The sequence below is a fragment of the Gobius niger genome (genome assembly GCF_951799975.1).
Source record: "Gobius niger genome assembly, chromosome: 1".
Classification (NCBI taxonomy): domain Eukaryota; kingdom Metazoa; phylum Chordata; class Actinopteri; order Gobiiformes; family Gobiidae; genus Gobius; species Gobius niger.
In genome coordinates, this window is record NC_136852.1 from 40,152,449 (window position 1) to 40,169,334 (window position 16,886).

At 42.6% G+C, this 16,886-nt stretch overlaps 1 protein-coding gene across 1 annotated transcript in view; it reads left to right on the top strand.

Moving 5' to 3' along the window:
* prdm6 (PR domain containing 6) overlaps positions 1–16,886 on the top strand; it is a gene marked incomplete at its 5' end in the record, with an annotated part of 189,340 nt that overhangs the window by 21,187 nt on the left and 151,267 nt on the right. The window lies entirely within an intron of this gene.

Here is a 16,886-nt window from a genome sequence, read left to right on the forward strand (position 1 = left end):
CAATTCAAAAACTAAACATGATACAGTATGTCAGAGCAAATCTTTTTGTAACCTTTTAAAGGAGCTTTCATTGCCCTGTTGTAGTGATTTCCTAGCCTGGGAAAACCCAGACTGCTGTCTGTGCTCGAGTCATTTCGAAGTGCACAACAGCCTGGGGGACCATGGCCGAAATCTTCGCATGGATTTGGGGACCAGTCACATTTTAGAGGAGGGACGGCAAGACTATTCGACATACGAAAGCTTGTAGTTTGTTTACGGATCAAAAAAAAGTTGGTAAAGTTTATTTACAGATCCAACATGACAGCAGCGACTCCATCTTTTGATCAAGCTTTAGACCGTGTTCTAAATAGTTTAGTTCGAAAGTTTACGGCGGGTACATCATACGTCATCGGATACAATTGGTATGATTGTCTATGGCAGACGCATGATAGACATTCGTAGTGCCCAATAAACAGCCATGGACAATCGTAAACAACACCTCACCTACGAGAAAATGAACTGGTGGTCCCCAGACTAAATATCTCGTGATATTTTGTCTGGCGATAGCCAGGCTAGTGATTTCCTATCGTAAAGGAAGTTTGGTCTTTTCTTTTTTAGTTTTTCAGAAAACTAGCTGCAAATCCAAACATACCACTGCGTGAAAATCCATGTACTCACCTGCAGTCTTAGGCCGTTTTCACACATGTTGGAGAAGCCCCTTGTAGGTTGCCTCGAGATGCCTCCCATGACAACGAGCATCAACCTGTCAGTGTGCCGACACGCGCGCACGCACATGCACACTTCCCCGATGTTACGCGGTGGTCACTCCTCTCCCTCGTGGTTACATACAGTGAGGGTGATATATATGTGAAGCGCAGAGAAATGAATCAGCACACAGAGAGGAAAGTTTCACTGCGGCTGGAAGGGAAAGATGGCGTACGTTAATGATTTAAAGTTGATCCATTTGGCCTCTCAGAGCAGTAATCCAAACATCCTCAGGCGGCGCGTAGTCATTCTTTCTTCGTGCAAAAAAAACGCATCAAAGTGAGAATAGTTCACCAGAGGTCGGCCACATTCACACCACACCCGCTCCGACGCAGAGGGCGGCTCAGGCCGCTCCGAGACCACCTGTTTCAGCCGCAGTCAGAGCGGCTGTTTAAGCCGTCTTAAAGTGCTGCGCTTAGATTCACTCTGAGCCTAAAGTCAGTAGGGTCAGTGTGCCGAAAGTCCAGTGTGGTCCCGAACCTTTGTCGGGCCGAAAGTCCCTTAAAGTTAACCTAATTACAGCCTGTGTGAAAACGCCCTTAAGCTCTCTGAAAGGGACTTTTCTCACAGCACTCACTGAAATTGTGATTTGTTATTGTGTAAACCTCGCAGCCTTATTTACATCATTTACCTTTGAGTGTCTGGTGTCTGTTATGCGTATTTCACTAAATGTAACCACTACAGTGAGTAAAAAAGAGCAAGAGGACTATGTGAGTTTAAACTGGGACTAAATCAGCATCTTATGGACAGTGTGAGGTGCGGCTCTCATTAGCAGCAGCCATATTCAGGAGTGTAAACGGCGAGTAAACGGCGGCTCCTCTCCATCGATCGATCGCGCTGGTATTTCCACGCTCTGGCAGCGCGTCGATGCCGCTTATAAACAGCCGCATTTGCATGAAGCACCAGACTGATGACTCCCTTAAGACCCGCGCCAAAGGTCGACGCCGCATCACTCCCGGCTGCCAGATATGCCTCACGTCCGCTGCTGATGAGGTCACGGGTCAGAGGTCGGCCCGGCGAGGGGAGGCTGTGGGGCCAGGCGCGGAGGGTGACATTGGAGATGAAGGGACAGAATACAGGTCTGGTCCTCTCCTCTGGCCCAGGATCGAACCTGGGATGTCCTTGCTGTGAGGCTCGAGCGCTAACCACTACGCCACTGTGTCGTAAAAAAAACCTCAGGGTCACAGTGATTCAGTTTAAGGTGAGGCGCTGCAGATGTATTTAAAGACATATTAGTCACAAAGATCTGCACAGAGGGATTATGGATTTATTTGTTATTAGTAAAAAAATCTCTAGCTCAAAAAATCAGGCAGAAATGAGATATTAAGAATCCCTCTTGAAAAATCTTCCAAATGTAGTTGAGTGTAGTCGGAGCTTGTAAAGTGTGGAGTCTGTAGGAGCGGCTAAATTAGAGATGTTGTTAAAGAGCGGAATGAAAACGGCCCTAAAGTTTAGGCACTTTGTCTGCACATGTGCCCTGTGTCTCCCGCAAAGGAAATGACCACATTTGGATTACAGCCTCATCTCAGTCACAGCCTTTCATGCTACACGTGGATACCAAACATGTCAGTATTTGGAAATAAATACACGTGGGAGAGACCAGGGAGCGCCACAGCCATGTTGGAGTCACTTCTTGAAAAACTAAACCTCTCAGACACACAGGGATGCTGAGTTGTCTGCGGAGGACGTCCTGTGTGACGTACATTTGAAGGGGATCTTGAGTTTGACTCCTGTCTGTTGTCGTTAGTGGCTCTGGAGCGTCCTGTGATGGGGTCAGGGTTCAGAGGTCGTGGGGATGGGGAGGGCCAACATGAATTTAAAGATCATGTGACGACTTTATCCTGAGGAGGTTTATTACAGCGGACAGACAGACACCTACTGACCCGGGACTGTCCACCCCGATTTGGAACGATGGCTGACAACAATATACTATATTTAGTTGTAAACATACATATATCGGTTGTTGTAAACAGCGATATATTAGGCCAATATTTGCATCGTCCCCACGATTATATCCACAAGATCAACACTTGATTCCAGGCTCATATTTGTTTAGCTGTAGTGGTTTGCAAAAATAGTTATCAAGTCTTCACACTTTGTTTTAATTACCACAGTCAAATACCACAGGTATTTAATTTATTTTTATTTTTAATTTTCAAATAAAACATCATTGTGTAGTGTGACCAAAGTAATAACTGCTTACACTTGTATTGCATTTTAGAAGCCTGTGTCACAAGTGTCTCAAAGTACTGTAGTCATTATTCATTCACTCCACACTCTGTGGTGGTTAAGCTTCATTTACCACGTGGCTATAATGTGTTGTTTATATCCTGATCTCTTAGGTCAGTGCCCTCTGCTGGACACATGTGGAATTCTTTTTTATTTATTGAAGTTGCCCCCTAGTGGCTGGAATGAGTTTACTGGTTATTTAGTTTTAAAAATCATAACTCCACACAGGAATGGGCTAGAGACTTACTTTTTTTTATACTTGGGGATTTGTGCTCTACAAGTCAGGGGCCGGGTCAAATCATCAGCCCAGGAACCGTAGTTTGAGGACCGCTGATTTAAGTTTTCATTCTGGCTTCTGTCCCACAGCCTCATTTAGCTGCAACCTCTTACAGGTACAATCCTATATATTGCTTGTTATTGAAATAACATTTACAGTTTAGGTTTATAATCTATTTCATTGTCTGTGATACATTTAATATTGTTCATAGTAGGCTTTGTATATCTGACGGGCAAATTGAAGCCCCCCCTCCCCCTTGGTGCCTCCTAAAAATACAGTATACCCAGTAGAGAATTGAAGACTACACCACTGGGAATGAACCTACCATTTACACAAAATCAAGATCTCTACAAACTTAAAATCCATAAATGTAGTCAGCGCATCCCTAGCTTTCAGCCACTATTGTATTTAGGCATAAAACAAGTTTTGAGCACCCTGTCGTCTTTAATACACTTGATCGCAATGCTAATAGATATGAGTTTGTTGACAATATTTTTCCCGCTGTAGAGCCGATTATAAACCCTGCGTCCGTCGTTATTGAAAATATGAACATAAAACGGACGAAAACTGACAAATGATAATAAAATGTGCTTCTTGTAGAAAGAAAGGGCACATTTGGCCTGGCATCCGGTTTGGCAGAAAAAGGACACTGTTGCTGGTTAAAACTGTGAGTCATGTGGGTCAGTCTTTTTCTGTAAACAATTGTGAGTGTGTGGACTTTAAACCTTCCATTATGGATGGATTTGTGGCTGTGTGTAATGGCGGTGACAAGATCCCAGTAAACGTGTTGAGAAAGTGTGAATTGAATGTGTCTGGTTTATTTTTCTCTTTGATTCATATCAATGACAGTCATGACCCATCATGCAGATCAGTGTGTGTATATTTGTGCTGTACACTGTGTTCCAAATTATTATGCAAATTACATTTTTCTAAGATTTTCTAAATTGTCAACTCAAATGAGAGTCAGCATAATTTTCAAGTCTTTAACTGGTAGAGGATCATTTAAATGTGGTGGAAAAAATCTCCCAGTGATAACAGTATTTTTTTCAAAAATAAATATAGTAAAAACCTCAAAATCCACAGTTTCAAATTATTATGCAACTCATCGTTTCAATACATTTTAAATTAAAGCTTGTAATTAACTGAAAATGGTCATTTGTTGAATTTGTAGCATTAGGAGGTCACATTTACTGAAATCAAAAGCTATTTCAATCAAAAACATCTTACAGGTCAAGTTATATTTTAACATAGGAGCCCTTGTGTGATAGCAGCTTCAAAATTCTTAAATCCATTAAACGTGTGAGTTTTTGGAGAGTTTCTGCTTGGATTTCTTTGCAGGATGTTAGAATAACCTCCCAGAGCTGCTGTTTGGGTGAAAACTGCCTCCCACCCACATAGAAGTTTTTTTTGTTGAGGCTCCAAAGGTTCTCAATAGGGTTGAGGTCAGGGGAGGAGGGGGTCCACATCATGAGTTTCTCTCCTTTTATGCCCATAGCAGCCAGTGATGCAGAGGTTTTCTTTACAGCAGGACATGGTGCGTTGTCATGCATGAAGAGGATTTTGTTCGGGAAAGCACGGCTCTTCTTTTTGTAGCATAGAAGACAGTGGTCAGTCAGAAACTCCACATATTTTTCAAAGGTCATTTTCACACCTTCAGGGAGCCTAAAAGGGCCTAAAGGGGCCGACCAGCTCTCTCACCATGATTCTGGCCCAAAACATGACTCCGCCCCCTCCTTACTGACGTCACAGCCTTGTTGGGACATTGTGGCCATTCTCCAACCATCCACTACTCCATTGATCTGACCATCCAGGGTTACACGGCCTCATCAGTGAACAAGACTGTTTGAAAATGAGTCCTCATGTATTTCTGAGCCACTGCAGCCGTTTCTGTTCATGAGCTTCAATGAACAGTTTAGGGGAGGCCCGGATTGAAGGTTTATGCACAACTGCAGCCTCTGGAGGGTCCTACACCTTGATGTTCGGGAGACTCCAGAGGCACCAGCAGCTTCAAATACCTGTATGCTGCTTTGTAGCATCTGTTCTCTTAATCTGATGAAACCGTCCATATTGTGCCTTTATCTGCACAAACCGGAGTGTGCTCTGAATCATCCACAAATCTCTTATCAGTACGATGATTACTCTTAATCTTTCATGAAATATCGAAGGTTTTCATACCTAGACCAAGGCATTCAACTATTTCACGCTTTTCCTCAGCAGAGAGACCCTTTTTCTTTACCATATTGCTTGAAAATTTTGATCTGCTTAATAAAGTGGAACATCCTTTTTCAGTAGTTTTTCCCTTAACTGGGCTTAACCTGAAAACTAATCATCCCAGGTCTCTGAGATTAATGTCAGTGATTCATAGAGCCCCGAGAGACGACACCATCCATGAGTTTAATTTTTTTACCTTTTTGACACAAAAATACAATTTGCATAATAATTTGGAACGCAGTGTACAGCAAACTGGTGACTGTGAGAGGAGTTTGTCTGTGTGTGTTTGAGAGAGGAAAGGTTTGTTCTGGCATGTAGTGGTTGTGTGACAATAAGGAACCTTGTTGTCAGTAGGCATGCAGGCCCGATACCACGTACTCAATAATGTGGTCCCGATACCACAAACCGAAACCACTTGACGTGCGGCAAAGAGCTACAAACTGGAGAATTGTTTAGTGGAAATACAATATTCCACATAGAGCTGACTTTATTACAGACTGCACTCCCTAAACCAGAGTCTGTGCTGGATTTAACCGGGGCTAAATTTTGTTAGCGCTGCAGCGTGGAGTCTGCAGTGTTTACAACATACAGGCTAATGTTGCTAACTAGAGGCTAACTCTGGCGATTCTTAAGACGCTTTTTGCCCATGAATTCATCTGTAAAACTAACTCAGCAATTAAAAGTGCTCTGAAAATGGAAAATAAAGAGATAGAGCATGTCCATATTGAGCGAAATTTAGCTGCAGCAACACTAATCAAAATGCTGCTGTTACTTTAGTCTACAAAACTGTTGCAGAGTTGTAGTAAAGCAAAAAGAGGCAAATTAGCAGCAGTAATAAGTAGGGCTGTGTACCGTTAAAAACGTTTTTTTTTTTTCGGTGCTAATTTTCTGTACTTTTTCTCTCCAAACGTCAATAAATGATCCACAGTGAGTCTAAAAAAGCCTGAACTCATGAGCAGCTTCAGCGCAAATGCAGAAGCAAAGCTGTAACTTACTCACACTTCAGTCATTATCAAAGATGTCTGAGCCAGGACTAAACCAGGACTTACAGTAAACTGATTAAAAACCAGGACTGAATAAGAAACTAGAGCTCTTAGAAAAAGAGAAAAGCAGTGACAACACGGTATGACACTGAGAAACACATGGGCTTTACCTTTAGCTTTAGCTTTAGCTTTAGCCCCAGAGCCTGAAGTTACTGCTGTTGTTTAAACTCCAGCTGCATCGGGGCATTTGGGATCAATGATTGTCTCTGGAAAAGGTGAGGCTCACTCTGCATTAGCCATGTTTGGAACAGTTATGGTGCATTTTCAGTGACAGAGTGAGCGCTCTCACTATGTAACAGATCTGTGACGTGTGAGGAGCTTTCACTGTCGAACGCAGTGAGTTTAGAAAAGTTTAGCTGAAAGAAAACGGTGCCTGATGTGGATCTGGTCTGTTCCTGCAGCTCAGGAGGTAATAATGTCCTTTCTCTCTTTTTATTACTGCTTTAGTGGGAATTCTGCTCAAAAACTGAAATTACAGGTGACGCTGCTGCTCCTGTTTTCTGATGTGCCGTGTTTGTACCACTGTGCTGTTTGTTTTCCTGAACGATACTTTTTATACACATTATTTTAACTCAATTAAAATAACATAGGTATCGAAAAAAGTACCGTTGAGGCACCGGTACCGAAAAACGGTACCCAGCACTAGTAATAAGTAACCATCTCAATAATATGAAAAAAAATTGAATAAAGCACAGGCATTGAGTAACTTTTGGACAAGGACTGTTCTGTCTATGCAATGAGAATTAAAAAAATTATATTGAATGATTGAATTGAATGAAAATAAATAAAATGGCCTATGTTCATTTCTAATATAAGGAAATGTGAATGAGTAAAGTAATGAATTACTAACCAACCTGCTGTGCAAAAGTGTCTATAAACCGTCTTGTACTCATATCTGTGTTCGGTGTCAGCAAGTACTTAAATCAAAGTACTAGTACTCGTATCGGTTTTAGAAAAAGTGGTATCGGTGCATCCCTAGTCGTCAGGTTAGCTACTGCAGGCTGGAAACGAATGGTTGGTCGCGGTAGGTTGGTTGCTTTAAAAGTAGACCTTGCGTCAGAAAAGGTCTCCGCGTGCCCTGAGGCAGACTGATGGAGCAGTGGCAGCCATAAATCACGGCCGGAGTAGATCCATCCCTCGCGGCCTTTTTAAGAGCCACGTGTCCGCGTTAAACAAAGCCACAGTGAACCTAAATCTGACTGAAGCGGCCGGTATCGACGCGCGGTGCTTTAAACGCTCGGTAAACGCTCCAACGCGGCAGATAAAGACACAAAGTCCTCCTCAGAGCCGATCGATGGCCGTGAAATACTGCCTCCTCCCGCCGCCTTAATTAAAACTGGCCCTTCCTGGAGCGCCATAGACAACATGCCAGCTGCGCCCTGATTGGCTATAGGACACACTTCACTTCCTGTTTCAGGCGGCGTCAATAGAGGAGTTTAACCACGGCTGAAGCAATGGAGGCGCCTAATGACCGAGAGCCGCCCGGGGGGGAGCTGCTCCAGTATAGGGCTGGGTCCCACAAAAACTTTAGGTTCGACTGGTATCGAGAAAAACTGAAAAATATGTAGATATCTTTAGATCAAAGTCTTGATGCTGCTGGTCCAGGGACAGGATTAAAGGAAGTGGCTTCAAATATTATTTTTTTCTTCCAATTTTTGCCCTACAACCCCCAATTAAAAAAATGCCCAATGTTTGCCCCATTTGCCCAATTATTATAATCTTATTTTTCCCCATTTTTTTCTGGTTTCCCACTTTTCCCCCTTAATTTCTGCTCATTTTTTAAATTACTATTTCCCCTTTTCCCCCCATTTTTACCTAATGTGTTCCCCATTTTTGTCCAATTTCTTTTTGCTACAATTTCTCCCAATTTCCCCCCAATGATTCCCCATTTTTCAAACATTTCTTGACATTTGTAAAATTAGAACAGAATATAAATATTAAAAGTATCAAATTGTGATGCACTGTTTGATCCCTGGCCTGATAAACGTAGGTCTTTGTGATCTCTCTGAGGACACTGTTCCCTTGCCGCCACACAACAGGGTTTGAACAGGGACTGAGGAACTCACAGCCAGGCACGTGTTCCTTTCACACAGTGCACTGAACTCTTTCTAATGCAAAGAACAGTTTGGTTCGGGTGATATCAGCCTTTAATGGGCATTATATTGGCCAATCGCTCATATATATCGCCTGATATATCGGCCGGCTGATACATCGGTCGACGTCTGTGATAAATCTCCGTGGGGAGAGACTACTTTGTTGTTTTTATAGACAAGAATATTGACTAAATAAATGCAGTCTTGGCAGTTTGCTAATTATGATTTCGATTCAATTATGATTATTTGCACAGCCTTGGCCCTTAGAAAAAGACAGTTCTAACATCGACTCTTCAAGCTGTGGTCAGTGATGAGATATCCAAACCAGTGTCCTCTTACCGCGGCATTTGAGCTCATTTGGATCGGCCTCCGGACCGAGTGGCTGCGTCAGGTCAGGGGTCAAGTCATGTGATTAAATACCAAGTTATGCTTCCAAAAACTACTGTTTATGAGTAAAACGAGGCCAGGACGCTGTTGATTAACTGGTTTTGGTCGGATGTCTGACTGTTTAAACATTTTGGCCTGAATAAAACAATTGCATTTTCGCAAGGATTTGTAAGGTATTCAGTTCAAATATGAACAATCATAGGCCTCATATCTCAATAAATAGACCAATTTATTTGGCCTTTTTATGAAGATTTATATATATATATATAAATATATATATATATATATATATATATATATATATTTCATGTAACATACAGTGTTATTACATACACCTCTATCTTTATCATTACAATTATTCTTTTGCACAAATGTGAAACAAAACCTTTTAAAGTGAGTATTAACAAATAAAGTTTTGGGAGAAAATGGAAGGAAAAGAACATGGTTGCACCACTTGGTGGTGCTTGAGATTTGGGAAACAGCCACTGTTTTCTTCTGCTCTTTGGTCTGTGTTATATCAGAGACAGTGTTGTATTGCAGACTGAATGTTTTCTGAAAAGGCCTCCTGCAGCTTGTACCTGCGACATATCTGCCGTTGCTCTAATGCTGTCAGAAAAGTCGGAAATCAGAAAATCCAATGTTTTCTCTGATTTGCAGAGTTCCAGTTGTCCAGGTCGGAAACATCGGTGTTAGACGCTTCCACAGAAGTTACAACTTAGTTGCTCATGTTGGAGCTTCATAATCAGTTTACAGAGAAACTTCATTGTAATATTATACAATAGTATAATGTATTTATTATAACTGTCGTAAATACAGTGATAATTCAGCACTAGTAGTTTCATAATTAACTGTTCAATGAGACGTTAGCAACAGAGCATTGAAGCTTATCTTTTCACGATGACATTTAACAAGTTTATTTGGGAACCATCTGCCAAATAAGGCGGTTTATTGCAGCCTTACTTTTGTTACATGTTGCATAGGGCGCAGAAATCTTTTCTGAGTTTCCGAATCAGAATTACGTATTACAATAATTGGGTGATGGCGTCTGTCAATCACGGCCACCGGGAAGTCACTGAGATCCTGCCAGCTCCCAGACGACCCGTCTTTGAAAGAGGATAGTTTGGCAGGACAGGTAAAGCACGAAAGGCTGTGACCGAGATGACGCTGTTATCCAAATATGGTCATTTTCTTTGTGGGAGACAGTTTGGAACAGTTTGGAACGTTTTAAAAAGTTTGGAACAGTTTTGAAAAGGGCTCCACCGCGGAGGCGCACCCTGGTCTTTCCCACGCTTCTTCATTTCCAAACACTGACATGGTTGTGTATATTTTTTGGTTCTTAAGCATGTAGCAGTTGCACGTTTATAAGCTTTAGTTTGAGATGAAGTGAAAGTGGTGTGTGAATCTGCAGGTGTGGATCTGCAGCGGCTCCGCACCTGCAGGTTTATAATAAAAAGAGGCTGCAGTTCTGATGGAGAGCTCAATCAGTAGAACCAGTTCTCTTTTACCATCCCTTTACAAGACTTTTTTGTCACATATTGTGATGCTTCTTTGTAACATTTTCATTCTGGTTTACGTCTTGGACTCTTTTAGACGTGCGTAAAGCTGAACATTTTCTCCATGTTTAGCTTTACGCAATTCTAAAAGTTTCTTGACTGGAGAGTTCACAACCTATAGTCCTAAAGCCTAATTCTTTTTGCTGTATTTTTGTCACGTCTTTGTTGTGTTTTTGATGCTTTTTTGTCCCCTTTTTGTCACGTTTTCATCTTCGTTTTCATTACTATTTTTGAGGTTATTTTCAAGGAGCTTTTAGATTCCGCCGAACTGGAGAAAACGTGCTCGGTTAAGGCGGGGGTTAAGAGGTCGACCCCAGTGGGCTTGTCCGGCCTCACAGTGCATTGTTTCCTATTCAGCTGCAGCGCCTCGACTTAAACCGAGCCCCTAATTCTCCTAATCTACGACACGCCAAATTTGGAACGGTTGAACTGATCTCAAACTCTTATCTGCCTGAAAAATAATGAAGTAAATCCATGAGAAACTTTGCCTGGGCTGTAAAAACTGCACTTATTTAAAGTAAATGTGTCTTTTAGTAATTCCCCAGTAATTGCCCTGAAGCCAAACAAACCTAAATCTCCCCCTCCCGCCCTCCCTCCCTCCCTCTGCCTCGCTCTCGTCTGGTGTTTTTGGAGTAAAATGTCTTTCCCACTGCCTCTCTCTGTTTTCCCGCTCCGTCTTTGTCGATCGAAGCCCAACGCCTCGCTGCAATCCAAACATGTCGTTTCAGCGCATTAGGCAACGTTTAATAAAAGACACATTACCGCAGCGTGAAATCATGTCCGCGCTTTTGTAAACAGAGAAGGAAGAGAGGGGAGAGAGAGGGGAGAGAGAGGAGAGAGGGGCTGAAGAGAGAGAGGAGAGAGGAAAGAGAGGGAGAGGAGAGAGAGGAAAGGAAAGAGAGGGAGAGGGGAGAGAGGAAAGAGAGGGAGAGAGAGAGAGAGGAAAGGAAAGAGGGAGAGAGAGGAGAGAGGGGCTGAAGAGAGAGAGGAGAGAGGAAAGAGAGGGAGAAGAGAGAGGAAAGAGAGGGAGAGGAGAGAGAGGAAAGGAAAGGAAAGAGAGGGAGAGGGGAGAGAGGAAAGGAAAGAGGGAGAGAGAGGAGAGAGGGGCTGAAGAGAGAGAGGAGAGAGGAAAGAGAGGGAGAAGAGAGAGGAAAGAGAGGGAGAGAGAGAGAGGAAAGGAAAGAGAGGGAGAGGGGAGAGAGGAAAGGAAAGAGGGAGAGAGAGGAGAGAGGGGCTGAAGAGAGAGAGGAGAGAGGAAAGAGAGGGAGAAGAGAGAGAGAGGAAAGGAAAGAGAGAGAAAAGGAGATGGAGGAGAGGGAGGAAATAGAGTGGCATAGAGTGAGGACAGACAAGAGAGAGAGGAAAGAGAGAGGAGAGAGAGGGTAGAAAGAGGAGAGAGGGGCTGAAGAGAGAGAGGAGAGAGGAAAGAGAGGGAGAAGAGAGAGAGGAAAGGAAAGAGGGGAGAGAGAGAGAGAGAGAGAGAGAGTGAGGACAGATAGGAGAGAGAGGGGGAGTGGGGAGAGAGGGTAGAAAGAGGAGAGAGGGGCTGAAGAGAGAGAGGAGAGAGGAAAGAGAGGGAGAAGAGAGAGAGGAAAGGAAAGAGGGGAGAGAGAGAGAGATATATATAGTGAGGACAGATAGGAGAGAGAGGGGGAGAGGAGAGAGAGGGAGAGAGGAAAGGAAAGAGGGGAGAGAGAGAGATATAGTGAGGACAGATAGGAGAGAGAGGGGGAGAGGAGAGAGAGGGAGAGAGGAAAGGAAAGAGGGGAGAGAGAGAGATATAGTGAGGACAGATAGGAGAGAGAGAGATAGAGTGAGGACAGATAGGAGAGAGAAGGGGAGAGGAGAGAGAGGGAGAGAGGAAAGAAAAGGAAAGAGAGAGAAAAGGAGATTGAGGAGAGGGAGGAAAGTGAGGCATAGAGTGAGGACAGACAAGAGAGAGAGGAAAGAGAGAGGAGCGAGAGAGTTTGGGAACGGCTTCTGGATGAACCAAAGAAAATAATCTGAACATGTTTTACACCCGACACAGAAAAAACGCGGCTGCGACGCTGGAGACAGATTGAGTTAATAGTTTTCAGTTTGGGAAATTCAAAAGATGATGTGAAATATTTTGGAAAATGTTGAGAAAACACATCCAGCTTTCGCAACACTGGTAAAGACAGTGATGATAGATATACTGTGCCTGAATGTGACTGGGTTCATGCACATTTTCATTTCAAGCTAAATTAGGAGCCTTATTTTGAAACAGCAACTTTTTTTGGCTGTTGCCAAAACGTGTAGCGGTGTGTTCACAAGCTCTGTCTGACCAACCACTTCCTCCCTTTATCGTCTCGTGTCATTAACGTAAACTCAACATCCCGTCATCGTTACGTTATCGTCATATAGTTATGTAGTTTTGGTTGATGAAAACAACGCTCCTCTGGTTAGGAGAATAGTTTGGCTGCCCAGACTATACTTTACTTTTAACGGCAAATAAAGCCACTTAGAATACCTCTGAAAACATAATTGTGAGAAAGAGTTCCCTCATGTCGCTATAAGGCTTTTTTTTTTTGCATGTGAATGTCTGAAACTGCATTTTGATTGACAAAATGCAGTTTACGGTAAGGTTCAAAATAATGTTAACAGCCAGATATTTAATTTCACTCATTGTATTGAATATATATGTACACATTATTTTATCCAGTGACGTGCGGTCGGGGTAGGGCTGGCCGAGATGACGATTTTAGACCGTCTTACGATCTCCAGAGCTGACGGTCTGTCATTTTTATGGGATTGTTTTATCACGGTTTTAAACACTTCAGCACAGTTGACTCTTTTCACGGTCAGTGAAGCAAACTCAAGCCGCTAACTTTCTGCTACGCAATGATGGACGCTAATGTGCGTATTTAGCAGCGAGCCGCGCCTCTATAGCAGTGTTAACTTCGTCGACTAAAATATTTAGTCTTAATTTTAGTCAAAGTGATATTTTGGACGACTAAAATTGGACTAAAACTAAATTAAAAGTTTCTCATGAGACTAAAACTATGACTAAAATGTCCAGATATTTTATTCAACTAAAATATGACTAAATAAAAATGAAAAGGAGAGACTAAAATCATCCAAACTTCTATTGACCGTCTGAAAGAGCCTCAGATCATGTAAATTCTCTGCCAAAGGATCAGCTCTGAGCTTTGTTCATGTGGGAGAAGCTCCATGAAGCAGAGGAACCAGATTAAATATGATTATAATGAATATTATCAATGCAAAGTCCACTAAATTAGTCTTAAATTTAGTCGACTAAATTGACATGCAATTTTAGTCGACTAAAACTAGACTAGAATTGAAAGGATTTTTTCGACTAAATCTCGACTAAAATTACATTACATTTTAGTCAAAAGACTAAGACTTAAACTAAATTAAAATATGTTGTCAAAATTAACACTGCTCTATAGTCGCATACACGACCAGGCTCCTCAATCTGGAGCTTTAAACCCAGTGTTCTGCTCTATGTCAGCGGGATTTAAGTCAGTGTCTTTCCCCCGTAACGCCGCTGCTTTGTGTAGATCACAGCGTGTGTTTATTTATTTACCTGCCAGCACATGTGCGAAGAAACGAGTGTGTCCTTCATCCTTTCAGTTCTGTCAGGCGCTGCATCGTCTCATTTGTCTAATTTAAATCCTGGACCCGGTTTATCCATGTCTTTGAAAAATAAGACTTGTCCATCTTTGGTGAATTACTTGGTCAAGTAATAACTTCTGGTAACAAACTGCTTCCGGTTAGCCTTTTACACAATAAAAGTCACTGCATGTTATTGCTGTAGTCAGACTCTTATTGTGAAAGGGTCAGACATCACAGCAGCTTGACGTCATAAGAGAGAGCTCTCAGAAAAGAAGCCAAACAGCAAAACACACGAACAACAAGCCTTCACCAAACTTACTGTTACTATTTTGCTTTAATTTTCTGGAGTTTTATTGTGTTTTTTAATGTATAAAGTTAGTTTGTCTATTTTTGCTGTGTTGATTATCACAAAGTACAATAAATTAGTATATTCACGGAGTCTTTTTTTCTTCAGTGTGTAAGTTATTTTTGTTACTATAAAAAAAATCGTGATAGAATCGAAATCGGGAGTTTATACACTGTGTTGTCTTTTAATTTTATTGGCAAAAATCGTGAGAATGTTTTTTTGTAATTGGAGAATGAACGTCATTTCAAAGTAAGTAACATTTACACAAATACCAGAGACAGCAAGTTGCATTTTCCTGCAGTTTTGTTTATATTGGAGTCCATACAGCATGTGCCTCACCAGCAACAAACCTCACCACACGTCACTGATTCGATCAACCTCATGGAAACTCATACTGCCGTCGTGTCACTGAGCAAGACGCTTCCAACTCCAGCCGCAGTATATGTCTGCAGCGTGAAGACTTGACTAGACTTGTAGCTCTGAGTTCGGTCCTTTTTTTTTACTTGACCTTCCCAATATGGCGGCCAACCATCTCCGTAAATCTGTCTGTCTTTTGAATAACAAAGTCTCGGCGATTGTGAGAACGCGTCTCGTTTTGAGTTGGTCCGCGTTAATGCGCCCATCCATCACTGGGCCCGGGCCTGGCTGTGTGTTTGCAGATATTCGGAGAATGCTCGCCGTAAAAAAACCTCCGTAATGAACGCGTCAAACTGTCGTCCGCCGTCATCGCGCCCCCGTCAGAAATCACGCAGGAATAATATTATGGAAGGGGAGATATTTCGGCGAGTGGTAAAAGTCTGCGTTTCCAATCCCCGCGTGAGTCGCCCGGTCGCACATTTACACAAATATTTGCGCAGAGAGCGGCTCCGCGGCAGAGCGCCGGGCTCTGAAGTCTCTCAGTGGGAACAGCCTCTGATCGCCGTCCGAGCCGCGGGAGCACTGTTTTCTATGGGAGGCTCTGCTATTACAAACATATTAAAGACGTGTTCTGTGGAGCTGGAATGAAAACGGCTTCGGCTTCACTCCACACAGTCGCTGACCAGAGCGGAGGGTGGACTGCAGTGGCTCAGTGGTTAGAGGGAGTTCATCCATGGATCCACAGTGCAGGATACGATAAACAAACTGTACAGAACTTTGGTGGTTTTCACACCTGTTGGAGCTTTATGGGTCGACCAGAAACCGCCCTATAGTTTCAAATGCATTTACCTCAAAGTTTGTTCAGTCCATGTTCACAAGCGGCCGCACCAAACGTCGCACCATCAGCCACGCAACAATACAGTGAGGCTGATGCGTGAGGAGACGAGCAATGACGTCAACCTCTTAAAGCAGTACTAAGTAACTTGTTTACCATAATAAATCCTTTCCGTCGTTCCTCTGGGGGTAATACAAGTGTTAATGGGATGATTGGAGGGTCTTTTATCTCCCCTGGTGTCTCTGGCCAGAAAACCACAATTGTAACTTCGCTGCCACCGGACCGGAGCCACCAATACACACTAATGGAATCACGAAGAAGGAGCTAACAGGCAAACTGGCAAAGCTAACTGTGAGCTAGCGCCGCTGAAACAGTATTTAAAGCCAAGTTTGAGTGAAAAAAATGATCTCCATTGTGTAATTGGATGAACAATATCCCTCTGTCCCTTTATCTTTTCTGTCAGCGTAGTATTTACTCTCACAGGCAATTAATGTAAAAATCTGCAGCTTGTTGCGACACCTGCAGTTGCGCCTATGGCCTCTAGGGCCAAAAGTTAGTTAGTACTGCTTTAACAGAGCGCATTTCCTCCAGTTCGGCTTTCCCCAAATCTTAAAGCTTCTCGTCTGGAGCTAACAGACTATAGGCTAGAGCAGGGGTGGGCAAGTTTGTGTCATGGAGGGCCGATTTGTTTGTTTTTTCCGAAACACCAAGGGCCGAAACTCACAATTGTAGCCCAATGTAAAGCACCTTTTTTCTACATATTAAGTTTTATACAAAATATATGACCTAGTGCGGTGTTTTGCTGGGAAATGTGAAAATATTGACAGTATTTTTCACATTTTAGAGGCCTTTCATGTATTTGGTCTCTGACTTATGAATAAATGTTTCTTCAAAATTCTCTTGGGGGCCAAAGGTTTTATGCTGGAGGGCCGAATTTGGCCCCCGGGCCTGACGTTGCCTACCCCTGGGCTAGAGTAACGCCTCATTTGAAAGCTATAGAATTAATCTAAACAGATGTTTTTCCTTGCCTTGTTTCTGTCACTTTTTTCTCTTTTTTTGTTGCGTTTTCATCATATTTTTCATCGCTTTTTCGCCATGTTTTTGTTGGTCTTTTGTTGCTTTTTTGACACTTTTTTGTCACCGTATACCGTTGCATTTTCGTCAAATTTTTGTCGGTGTTTTGACGCTTTTTTCATGAAGCTTTTGGATTCAGG